The sequence below is a fragment of the Gymnogyps californianus genome, chromosome 17, assembly GCF_018139145.2.
Source record: "Gymnogyps californianus isolate 813 chromosome 17, ASM1813914v2, whole genome shotgun sequence".
In the NCBI taxonomy this organism is placed as follows: Eukaryota; Metazoa; Chordata; class Aves; order Accipitriformes; family Cathartidae; genus Gymnogyps; species Gymnogyps californianus.
Genome location: NC_059487.1, coordinates 12,093,590 through 12,106,626, shown reverse-complemented (window position 1 = coordinate 12,106,626; position 13,037 = coordinate 12,093,590). Strand labels below are relative to the sequence as shown.

At 43.2% G+C, this 13,037-nt stretch overlaps 1 protein-coding gene across 1 annotated transcript in view; it reads right to left on the bottom strand.

Moving 5' to 3' along the window:
* The window catches only part of GNAS (GNAS complex locus), a 159,627-nt gene that overhangs the window by 145,611 nt on the left and 979 nt on the right, over positions 1 to 13,037 (bottom strand). The window lies entirely within an intron of this gene.

Here is a 13,037-nt window from a genome sequence, read left to right as displayed (position 1 = left end):
TATAAGCAACTTCATTAACTGAACATCAGAGATCTTTTTGGCACTTTGCTTGGCAAAATCAAGGTGCCTACACTGAAAGCTGTGATGGCACTTCTGTGGCCATAACAAACGTGTATATACACAAACAGAATTTGATCTTTGGCATTAAGCAACAATAACAACAAAACTGGAGGTGACTGCAGTACTGACAAAAGACAAGAGATGGACTGCTCTGGGGCCTGAACTGACTCCCTTCTCCAAGACATAAGCAGAGGCATCACGAATCTGTCACATTCTCCAACCTGGTGGCATCCCTTCTCTGCACAAGGGGGTACAAAATCTCACTCAAACTTTGGCCTCTTTGTTCCCTAGCAAGGTGTTATCTGTGCTGAGCTTTCTGACAGACCTACCAGTTGCTTCAGCCCCAGGGGCATCTCCTGAATGCCAGCTGGGAAGAGGAGCAGCTGTCAGCAAGAGCTGCTGGTGTTTCCACCCCACACATCGCGTCCTCCAGATGAACGACGGCAGTGGACTCGAAACAATCTTGAATGAACTGTGGCAGACCAACCTCAGGGTGGGGAGAGCTGTGAGGATTTAGCGGTCCTGTCTCCTGCCAGCCCTCAAAGAAGCAAGCAGCATGACGAGAAGTTCCTGCAATCCCATAGCTTCCACTGAAGGCATGAGTGGTGCTGCTGCTGGCGAGGAGGGACGTGCAGACGGGGTATTTTTATCTCCTCTTCGTTCCCATCCCTGTCAATCCAAAACAAACTTCAACTAGTTAGAGGTGGGAAAGATGGTTCACGATGAGAAAAGGATTCCCTGGCTCGATTTGCGTGTCACCGCTGGATACATGGATACATGCCACTGTGGTGGCACAGCTGCATCAGTCCTGGCTTCCCAGCTTCCAGTAACCTTTCCAGACTAAAATAGCAGACCTACTGCTTGATTTTTAGCAGCTGAAGAGCAGCAGTAAACCACATAAGTATTATGTAAAATGATCTTTTTCTAAGTATATGTTTATTGTGCACAGAAGAAGTGGATTTAATTACAAACAACTGGAAGTTTTTAACAGTCTGGATTGCCCCCTACTCCCTTTCTAAAAACTAAGGTTTGGCAGCAGCTTTTGGGTTTCATTGCAAGTCTTCTAAGTATTTCCTTGGAAAGACTTTACACTTGGTCCCAGGCAAGAAGTCAAAATCAACATTTAAAAAGCATGCCCTGCATAATTTCCAGGATTCAGCAGCATTAAGGTATACTTATGGAGGCCAGGAGGAGAACTGCTTTTTGTGCTTTTTGACTTCGTGCATAAAGCTGGTCTTCAGACAAGGAAGTTTATATTCCAAATAATATTTTTAACTACATGCGGTCAAGTACATAACTTATCAGGCCTTTCCTCATCCCCCTCCCAAAATAAGCCTGAATGGTAAATATCTTTGCAGTACTTAGTTTTTGCTTAGACCTCTACTAGGAGCAACAGATTCTCAAACCTAATACAGAATTATTCGATGGCAGAAAAAGTTTCAAATAACATTTTCTTAAACTCCTTTATACAGTAAAATTCCAATTTGGGCCTGATGATAGTGATACTCGGGCTAAACTGGCTGGTTCTGTACTGAAGTGGATTATGCACGATTTCATGGTGTGTGACTGTTACTTTGTCCAGGGGATAGAATGCTGTCCCCTTGCCGGGACACAGGTGACTCGCTGTTCCCGTTGGCCCCGAGAGGGGACGGCTGACACTGCCCTCGCTCGTTTGAATAATCCCATTGAAATCACCAGGACTGCTGTGGAGTTTGCAAGACTGAAACTCCTGGTTTGATCCAAAGGTCAAGAATGAAATTTCACCCATTTCATCTATTTGCTAATCAAACAGGCCTTTCCAAATTGCTTCCAACTTTCCAACAGCAGTGCGCATAGCACTTCTGGATATGCGTGTTTAAGGACTGTCCACTCAAATTTTATCTCAATTTTTGTTTTGGGGAAAAACAGATAAGGAGGAGTATTTTCCTTGTGAATATTTGAAGTGCTTTGCAAATCAACTCCTGCATCACTCACTACCTAAAACCACACAATGCTACAGACAAGAAATTAAACTTCACAGAAGCTGAGAGAAATGAGAGCAGAAGCAGTGTTAAGGAATCAGGCTTAGAGGAGAAAATATCTTTCAGCTTTTACAGTCTAAAAGGTATTAGTTATATGTTTTTAATCAACAGAGAAATATCAGGTCTATCAAATTGTGAATTTCCTGCGTGGAGATAAGGCAAGGAAAGCATCAAGAGAGTTTTCATGCAGTATGTTTCTTCCAAGCAGACAGTTTTCACTGGTATTTATAAAAAACAAAATATGAATGCAGATTTTCAGCTCACAATAGCATGCCCTTCTCCTCAGTTTCTCCGTTTCCTCCCCTTGTAAAGTCCCAGTCCCACAAATCCCCCAGCACTCCAGAAAACCTCCCAGCTAACCAGCGATCTTGAGATTTCAGCATAAAAAACAACCAGGAAAAATGCAAACCCAAACAAATACAGCCCACAAACTAAAAATTTTGTTCAGTAGGGGGTGGGGAAGGGAAGAAGAAGAGGTTGTGGTGTAACGTGTGATGAGGGTGTCACTGAGAAAGAGAAGGACAAGCCCTATAAAGTGCTTTTTCTTCTCATTTCTGCAGCAGCATCTCCCCATCGGAGCTGCTGATCAGGCGCAGCCCGAGCTCCGTGCCCTGCGCACCCCGGGGGACCGGAGCTCCTCTCCAGGCACCACCACTGAGCAGTCATGCTCTGTAATAGCTCAGGGACAGACAAGCAAGACAGCTGCTGGTTTCCACTATGGGCTCTCTGTGCTCCAGGTTATGTGGACTCAAAGCTGTTTGTCATCTCCACCAAGAAGCCAGCAGAGCTCATGAACTCTGAGAAAGTAAGTGATGGGATTGCACAGTTGTTGGTGTCCCAGTCAAACTGCCATAAGCAAAATTAAAGAGTCAGAAAGGACTAAAGCGGTCGCCTTGCTTTGATGCCTAAAACTTGTCTCCTACAGTGCAAGGCAATATGAGAAGCTCAGAGTAACACTAAACGTGTCTTCCTCGGAGATGGCAACTGTGCTCTCTGAATGGCGCCCAAGCGAGTAGATGTAGCACGGGCATCAGTTAGGGCACTCACTCGTACACTGAAATTAAACCTGTAGCTACTTCTCACTTACTCAACTGACAGGCACGAGCTTAGGTGTTGCACTGCCTCATGACTCCTTTCATCATGCAAAGGAAGAGGGAGGTGAAGATGGAGCCCCTTCAGTCTCAACAGGGATGAAGATGACAGCCTAATCCCTGGGGTACTCTGCTATTTTTGCCTTGACGAAAAGAGAAAGGACACTTAGAGTAACAGTAAAAATGTAGTTCTGAGGTTATTTTGATTTGCAATGATGAGAAAACAGCTGGGCTCTCCACAAACATGTGCCAACTAGCCCATGATGAAAAGCTTTACAACTTTCTTACAAACCGTAGAGCTGGAGCCTGGAGAATCCCTTCCACCAGCCTTTCGTTCCTGCACGCCCTGGCACACAACACACATTTACCAGTAGCAAGACCATGATCCAAATTGTTTCAGTATATCAGGGAAATCTAAAATCTCTGCAGCATGACAGGAACAATTTATAGTTCAGGCTTATGTTTCTGGCTGCCCCGACTACCCCATAGCCAGTGTTGAATGGCCCAAGGGAGCAGCACACGTGCACTACGCTGTTCAAGCTCCTCTGCAATGCAACCTGCTCTTCAGCAGTCAATAACAGCACTTGCTTGAGGTATCACTGAATTTCAAAATCAAATGGATGCTCCCAAAATGCAAGCATTAGATTTTAAAAGCAACTTATTTTAGGTTAGTGTTCCTATAACTTAATGCAGAGGAAGCCTACGGTAGGCACAGATGTGAGAACTGCTAGGGATGCAGGGGTGGGATCGCAGCACCGCGCAGGACAGCCCAGGGCAGGAGGATCCAGCGAGAGCTCAGAAAGCTCTCTGATCATGCCTGAAATTGTGCTTTAAAATGAAAGCCTCTTCCATGAAAATCCACATAAAAACACTTTTCTAGTCATGCTGGCAGAAGTCCACCTTACACATAAATCATGTTCGGTTCACGGGGGAAGCTGCAGGGGACATTTTCAGGAGCAGCTCCCACAGCTCTTTCCCACTGGTGCTGTGACAAATGCCATCCCCATGCAGGGCACACACATGGGATGGGTGAGGGGTAGGGCCTTCTGTTCATTTGTTTTTCCACTGAACCCGATATACTTCCTTGAGGTCAAAGTCATGAAGTCGCAGCAGCATTGCTATGCACAAACAAACCTGTGTGGAGCTGCGCTGGGGTAGACGCATGTGGATTTGGTTTCTGAAAATAGTGCTGAATACATTGACAGCCTAGTGCCAAGCTCAGTCTTGTGGGACGGACACGTACCAGGGGATGGGAGGCAGCAGGCTGGTTTGGTTGGTGTGTTGTCTCCGATTTCTATATGCAAATCTCTCCTTGCAAGAAGATTTAATTGTGCTTAGGATGGGAAAAAGGTGAAGGAATAGTCCTTCAGTTGGAGGAAACCCCCCTCAACTCTTCCTCCAATTTGGAATCAGAATCTAACTGAGTTTTCCCAGGTATTTCAGCACTCCCCCCATCTTCCAACACACTGCAACAGAGACAGGAGCTGTGGCTAAACAGAGCAAGACTGTAGATTGTAAAACTGCATCTCATTCCTTGTTAGGAACTGATCCATCCTCCTCAGCATCCAGTTCCTTCACTGGGCAAAATAAATAGCAGCGACTTTCTGACATCTGTTTAACACCCTCTGCCTCCCTACCCACCCCACATTCCTCAATGCAGAGAATATTCATTTTTTTTTTTTCCTTTCAGTGACATGCAAATCTTATAAAATGCTGCTTAGACACAGATACTGTGGATTTTCTTTGCAGAGGGAACACGTTCGAGGAAGTAAAGAAAACTTCAGTGAGCTATTTATAAAGCATACAGTGGCTTGTTCTCAAATGCTTCATTGATCAGGGGAACAATGAGAATAAGTCATGGAGTTCAAATTCCCTTCTTGAGACACATGCTTCAGGTCTGAATATCTAAAATATCATGGATTTATATGCCTGGTAACCGGGCTTTCTTATGACAAGTATCTGAGTTGTCCTCACTTCAGGGAATTGCCAAGCTTTTTTCTCGCCGTTTTTAAATTATAGCAATTAGAAGGAAATTCAATGAAATCATGCATATTTGTGAATAAGTACACTCCCAAATTTAAGGGAGCCAGGAAAGAACTGCATATAATCAGAACTAACTGTGCTGTTCAAGGTTTTTCCTCAGTGACCGTGAGCACACCTTATGGAGATGTGTGGGTATCCATAGCACACAAAAGGGTCACAAAGAAACTATCCACATTTCTGTTGGGATGACTGTTCATCCCTTTTCTGACACTACAGGTTTTGATCAAGCTAGGATTGCTGGCTAACACACTTTTCAGCATCTTGCTAGACACCTGTGCACAACTGGAGCTCCAGAAGCCAAGGTATTGTCTGCATGAGGCTGTTCAAGGGCAGACAGCACTGGAAAGGCATGAAAATTTTGTGCAAAGGTGGCCCACATTTCCATGTAAGAAGCTCACCTAGGCATAGAGCAACAGGGATTAGCTCATGCAAATACCATGAAGTCCACCCTTTAGATTGAAATGCTGTAGTCAGGATGGATGTGGCAGTATCTCTCTCTCTCCTAGTATAAAGTCCAACCCTGTTGAACCATATGTTGAAGAAGCGATTATTTATTGATGACGAACACTCAAAGGGCCTAAGCCCTTCCCCTGCACAGGGCAAAAATATTCAGTGGTATCTGGAAAAGTCTCTTGATGTTACAGGAGATGGCAAAGAAGGAGAACATGAACAAACCACCAGCTAGTACAAATGCTTTCAGCAGTAACACTTGAAAGTGTTAAAACATCAGTCACGTAGTTTCAGCAGTGTTACTGGCAGACTAACACGCACACAAGCCCTTCTAGTTTTGCACGGAAATTTTTGCAGGAATGATGACATGCCTGACCGTCACGGTGTAGTGTATATTTGGAGTCAAGATGGGATGGCATTCTACAAACTCAAAAGAGAAATTTCTCATCCCTCCTTCCCAAGGAAGCCATATAAAGAACAACGGTTAATAGGGAATTACTAGATTCTTCTAATAGAGAAAAAAAAATAAATGGGTAGACATCAGGTATGAAAACTAAAATGGTCATAGCTGGAAGCTACTTCCCTAACCCTGACTGCAGGGGTTTCACCCAACCTGAGGGAACAAAATGTCTCTAGTCCAGATATTCTACCTTCAGGCACCTGCCAGTCCTGCCTGAGCTGCCCCAGACGCCTCTATAAAGCAGCATACAATAACACAAACACAGCTCCAACACGTACATTGGAGATAAATGCTGAGAAACCAGAGAGAATTTGAACCACATTTTTGTAGGCAGCTCCAAAAACTTCACAAGTGCCTCATGAATCAGACAGAAGGAGTTTGCTTGTACTTTATTACAGCAGTAAAGTTTGAACTATAAATAACATTAAGGTGCTTGGGTCTCCTTTCTCTTCTTTTCCTGTTCCTTTATTTTATTTATTTCCAAAGTTTTTTTTTCTTTTAGGAAGCACCCGGTCAGGTTCAGTCCTCCTCTCTCTCGTTTCTTCCCTGCTGGTCCTTCCCATCAGCTATTCCCAACCATGACACTGCCAGCTGTAGAGAAACCCTTGCACGGGAGACAGTGCAATTTAAGATGTCCCAGTGCAGAAAGGAGCCAACAGTTGCACAGAAGCAATCAAGACATTTTGTCTGCTCTGGAAACAGATGGTGCTGCCCGAGCAACAGGATGACAGGCTTCTTCCAGCCCTGTTGCACCTAAACCAGCAGCAGTTTAAGCCTACCATGCCAGCCACTAGTTAAAAATGTAACAGCACAGGTGAGACCTAAGCACCATCATTTAACTGCTATCATGCTCAGCAGGTAACCTCTTTGTAACTATAAATAGAGGCTATAAATAGAGATTTTCACAAGTTTGCATTTCCCTTTAAAGTCAGGCCACCCATTCACACCTGAAAACCCTCTTCCCCAACCTCTTCCCATTCCCAAAGAAAAACTTCATAGGACTCAGCTGCCTAATAACAAACTTTTGACTCCAGTCAACTTGTGCGCTAGGCAAGTCTTAACTTCTTTCAGGCAAGAAGCATGTTGGTTTCACGCACTACTTGAGATGCCAGTAGGTGCCACAGCCATCCTTTCTACAGGTGGAAAGGAAAAGCTGCTACCTTCCTTCAGAATAACAGAGATGGAACAAACAGCTAAAAAGCAATAATCAGAGAGAGCACTGTTGGGGTGGAGTTTTAGCTTTAAAAAAAAAGTCTCTGTAACTATGAAATTAGGCCCATGGCTACACATGAATGCGGCCTCCCTAGAATGATGGATGATGATCTTTATCCCACCAGGCATTTAATGAGTAAAAACACAGATTACCACTAACACAGAGATTGCATATATGCTGGGGAAGGGGAGAGATGATGTACATTTATGCTGCTGTGTGACTGCACAGCCGTGGTCGGTCCTAGGGATCAGGGGCTCCCCCAGACTCCTCACCCCCTTCCCACAAAAATCCATGCTTACACATGCACAAAGCATCCCTTCAGCATTAGCTGTAACTGTGAAAGTAATTATTTTGCAGTTTGGATCTCTATACAGAGAGATGCTAACATCATCCCAGCATCAATACAGTATGCCATCCATTAGCAGCCTTTCATCATAACACTTTTATAGCAGTGCTGCTGTAGGTTTCCTGACACCTTCCATTGCCAGACCCTGTTTGAAGCAGCTCAAACTTTGCCAGACTTCAAATATGCTGGCTGAAGCTCTCCACGCTATGTGTCTGCCTGAGGCTAATGATTTTTTTTTGTTTATGTGGAGGTGGTACAAGGAAAAAGTCAAGGCCAGGAGCTCTCAAGGAAAAAAAAAAAAAAACAAACAAAAAAAAAAACCAAAACAAAGAAAAAAGCAAGGAATGATGAGTAGCTTGCCTGTCTCCTTTCTATGAAATTTCAAAACGGGAGCAGGAGAGAAACTACCTTACTAAGTGATCTAAAGCATAGAGGTGCCAGTGCTGAAGACACTACATTGCTCTGAGGTTCAGCAAAAATTCACCAAATCACATCACAGGTCCTGGAGCCAGCATTTCTCATGTACTGGGTAAAGCCTTGTTAAAGTTTGCAAAGCTTTCCAGGTATTTTTGTTCAGGGTGAACACGCTCCAGACCCAGAAGATCTCTGTTTACCAACTGAACAGGCAGCACTCTATGCCATAGAGCACATTTTGTATACAGCAGTGGGAACCGAGTAGGACTCATCTTGCAGAGGCTCTTCATCGTAAAGGAAGACCCATAATTAGCATACCACCTCCTGGTGTCCACAGCAGGATCGTCATGTCTGCACTGGAAAGTACTGGGCAGATGAAAACCACAGAGATTCCCATGTCCAAGTGTTCTTGTAGTATCTGGTAATTACTGGGAACCCTATTGGAAAATATTGTAATTCCTTCACCACTAATGACAGTCCATTTGGAGAACAACCGCATACTGCTGCCCTGCGAGCTTCTATCGCAGTGTGCGGGGGGGCAGGTTGTTCAGCCGAGCAGCCCATTACAAGATACTCACATCGCAAGCATCCCCTAGGATTGAACCCAGGATTTTTTGTCTTCCTATTCCTGCTTTCCTTAAAGAGGAAATTAAATACCAACTTGGTAGAAGATGTTGATTGATTGTCAAAAATCTTGTTCTCAAGAATCAGGAAGCACCAGGATAAAGGTTCCCTCTACATTTTTAGTCTATTCTGTTCTGTACATCTTTTACACGATCTTCTAATAAGAATCATGCACTTTTTTGCAGGGTGCATGCCCCCTCTTCTGCCTCACAATACATGAGGCACAAAAAACAAATCTATTGTAAGTGAATGAAACTATTGTCAACAGGGACAAGCTCCTGTGAGATGGAATTTCGTCAAGTGCTTGAACACATGCCTATCTTTATAACTGGGTGTCTTCCCTTCCCCACCCACCTGATCGCCGAGAGAAGTGGTGTCAGGATAACCACCCCACTGTAAGCAAGCAAGATAGGGAATCACAACAAGAGAAAGGATATCTTGTGGGATTTGCCATTAAATGCTGCCCTGGAGAGCCAGACCAGCTTCATTCTGCTGCAGTGCTGCCGTGGCCAACTGAGCAGCACACAGCTTCCATAGCGGGCACCCATCTGTGCTTCTCACTCGCTGGGTTGCATTTCAGAGCATCTAAAGCTTGCGTTGCAAAAGTGCTGAGCGTTCACAACCACGAGGTCCGTGCTCTAAACACATGAAGTGTTACTAAAAAAATGTTGAGTACTACAGAGAAAGATTAGTGTTAGGCAAAGACCAGGCATTTAAAATCAGTGGTAGCTTTGGACAATTTTAGCTTTAGTCTTTGGTGGCATTTCCCTCTCCAGCATCCACAAAAGAAGGAGAACGATACCACCTCATTTCACAGCAGTGCTGTGCACTGACATTTATGAAGCATTCAGTCCCTGCAGTGATCAGTACTACAGAAAAGCCCATGAGGAGTTCAACAGTTCTTCATTCAGTACAGGGTATGGATGGTGTGTCATAAATAGGGCACAGGGTGACACATTGTATGAGGAGGATAAGAATATTGAATAGCTGCTCATTCACTGCACAACATCCATCTTGTACCCTGAATGAAGTACCAGCCCTGTGGAAAAAAAATACAATGTAAACCATACAAGACAGTCTTTAATTATATGGTATGGAGGGGCTTACCATGCAGCATACACACAGAGAGGGTGACTGTGGTTAGTCTTCATGCTGATATTTCCTAGCTTTTTAAAGTATGTTTTTCTTCCTGTATAATATATTCCCCCTATAAAAACTTCAAATTTGCATGCCCTATATTCATATTTGCACCAATATAAATATTTCTGTTAGAAACATTTTTACTTAAGCACCGATGTAGGTAAGATTCAGAATGGCCATTATTTAATGTATTGTAGTTTAATATAAATACCTAAGATGACAAGTGCATATATCTACATTGGTATATTGACATCCACATTTCCTTTTCAATATGGGAATAAGCCACAAGTACTTTTGACATGGGTAAGAGTTCAGCCTGAAAGAGTGAAAAAACTAAGTACACAAAGATTGCCAAAGCACCAAGAGGAGACCAGCCCAAGTTCACTCTCCTACAGCAAACCAGATCACAGAAGAGGAGGAAGGTCATGGTAAAGCAACACATACACCTGAGCAAAAGGAAAACTGAGCAACAGTTTCGGACAGAGTGGGTTTTTGTTGGAAAATACGGACTTATCGGAAGCATTAACCCCCCTCAGACAGGACTACAACTCTTGTTTTCATATATTTGTTGTAAGATAAAAAAACCACAATTTATGGTGAATTATACTTTAAAGTCTTAAAAAAAAGATAGAGGAAGACCCACACTACTGTCACCAGTGAAAAAGCACATGCAAAATGGAATTGTTTTATGGCAAAGTTTAAAATCCTTTCCCCCATAAGCATACACTTTCAATTTTAGAGCCAGGATTGTTCTCAAACAAAAAACAACCCCCATGCACTGAAAAATCACCCTCCAATACCTAGCAGTAACCCTGAACTCATACTATGTTGCCAACATAAATGATTGTAATCTTGAAGTTGTGACTTGTACAGTACACTAAACAAAATCCAGTGAGATTACACCTGATTGATTGTGCATTCTCCTTTCACAAAAACAATGCAAAAAACTACTCTATTGCAAGTACAAAGTCAAGATTATTGCTTCAAAAATAGAGCAGAGATCTTTGCTCTACTGAAATTAAGAGAAGTTTCAGAAATCGGGAATTTACTTTATACATCTGTGGTGATGAAAAAGGCCTGAAAAAATGATGAAAAAAGACTTAAATCAAGTAACAGGACATACAGATATCCACTGAGTAACTACACCCGTGCACTGCACATCCCTGAGCACTCCGATAAAGTGAGAAACTTCTCCTTCCAAAAAAAGGGAGGGAACATAAGTATCAGTTGTGCTAAAGAGCACTAATCTGAGTAATACTCTGAGTAACGGACTAGAGCTTACAGCTGTAAGGTATGTTATATACACACACTACAACATCAAAACACACGCAGGCACAGACACCTGTGACTGTGCACTCCCTGTATTCTGTACAGCTGAGCGCGCGATAGGAGGAAACACTCTAGATTTGCAGCGCAACTTTGCAGCCCTTGAAAGTGTATGAGCTAATGCAGCCATACGTTAAAAATAACTTAGTCTTGGGTACTGACCAGACCTGAAGCATCAGTGCAGTTTTTAAAATTCTGTTACGCTCAAAGAAAGAGCGGCCACCTGTGGTGTCCTTTGCTGCCCACGTCAGCGATATGCTCCTGCAGAAGCACATCAGCCTAAAAAGTTGGGAGCACAAGTCAGAAACCATGAGTACCTATTGCAGCTTTTGCCATTGAGCCTTCAACCCCAAGCGAGGAGACTCCTGGGATTTAATCCTAGATGCTCCTGCCCCCCTCATTCAATATTACTGTCCTGCGCTATTTGCATACGCAACCCATAGGCATCTAGGCGAAGTCTCAGCACAGAGACACTCATCTGTGGCAGCAATCAATACCTGCAGATGTACATAAAGTATAACCAAGTATACCCCAAACTTCTTATTCCAGCTTAGAAATAGAAAATTCACAAAGTAACAGTGAGAGTGGGATGCAGGGGAGAAGCAGCAAGGGAAGGAAGCTAACTGGAAAACCGACAGTCCCTGTGCAAGGAGCAGGGAAATAGGTCTCTTAGGCATCCCAAGATTTACAAGAGGGCCAGTAAGTGACTTCCTGCTATTCAAGTCCAGGCTGAAATATAATAAACCACTGCCAGCATAACACTGACTCATATCCATCAGATTTATAAATCAGTACTTCGACAAAGAATGTTCTCTCTGTTGGCTTCACCATAGATAATTTTAAACTGCTAAGATATGTTGTTTAACCCACTCAATGTTTCATGTCATTTCTGCAAAAACCAGTTCTGTGGTACAACATGTTAGAAGGAATATTAAAAAACAGGCAACTGAAATATTGCCTACTGCAAATACAGAAGCCTATCAGATAGCCTTTATGACTTAAAGGCTTGCAGATTAACATCAAAATTAGCCCTACTGTTTTTTTTCCTAATTATTTAATCTACAAAGAAAAAACAATTCTCACAGCTCCTTCTTCAAGCACTTGTTCACTACAGAACAAACTTGAAATACGTTAAAAAAAAAAACCCACCCAAACCGTAAAATACCTACAGCATAGCCTGCGCTTGAAAGGAAAGCCACATTGGTTAGAGGTGTGATTTCTTACCAATACAGTCACAGCATACAAGCTTTAGTCTTTACACAAGTGTTGTTCAACCCCCTTCTCATAAGAAGAAAGTACACCTTCATGAACAGACTTACATCAGTACAGCTACAACCACATCAAAAGAAGCTGTACTTCTAGAATAAAAACTTTTATCATTAAGACTCAGAAAACTATGTCCAATATTGTTTTCTAAAGCTCCTTAAAGTTCAGCTCCTCTATTACAGGCTACAAACACATACTGAAAAGATCAGGGCCAAATCTTGCCATTTATCACATGCGGTACCATGCGCACCCCAGGGGGTAGGAGGCTCTTAAGGTATTTACAGACATTTGAAAATATTCTCTATTATTCCAAGATGTTCAGAGTTTAGCAGTCCACTTGTGCAGGATAATCTGTGCTCCACCGGCAGTGTGCTGGGTGAAGGGGGAACAGAAATATTGCCAAACCCCTTTGACTTACCTGAAGGCCAATACATGACTTTCTATGACCGTCTGCGTTGGGGTCACATACCATACAAGCTCAGACATCACACAACACAAAGCAGATAAAGAGAAGGTATCTTTCCATAGGGCTTCCCTCAGGAAGGGAGCCCAGTGCCGGAGCTGTCACCGTGCAGGAGCATCT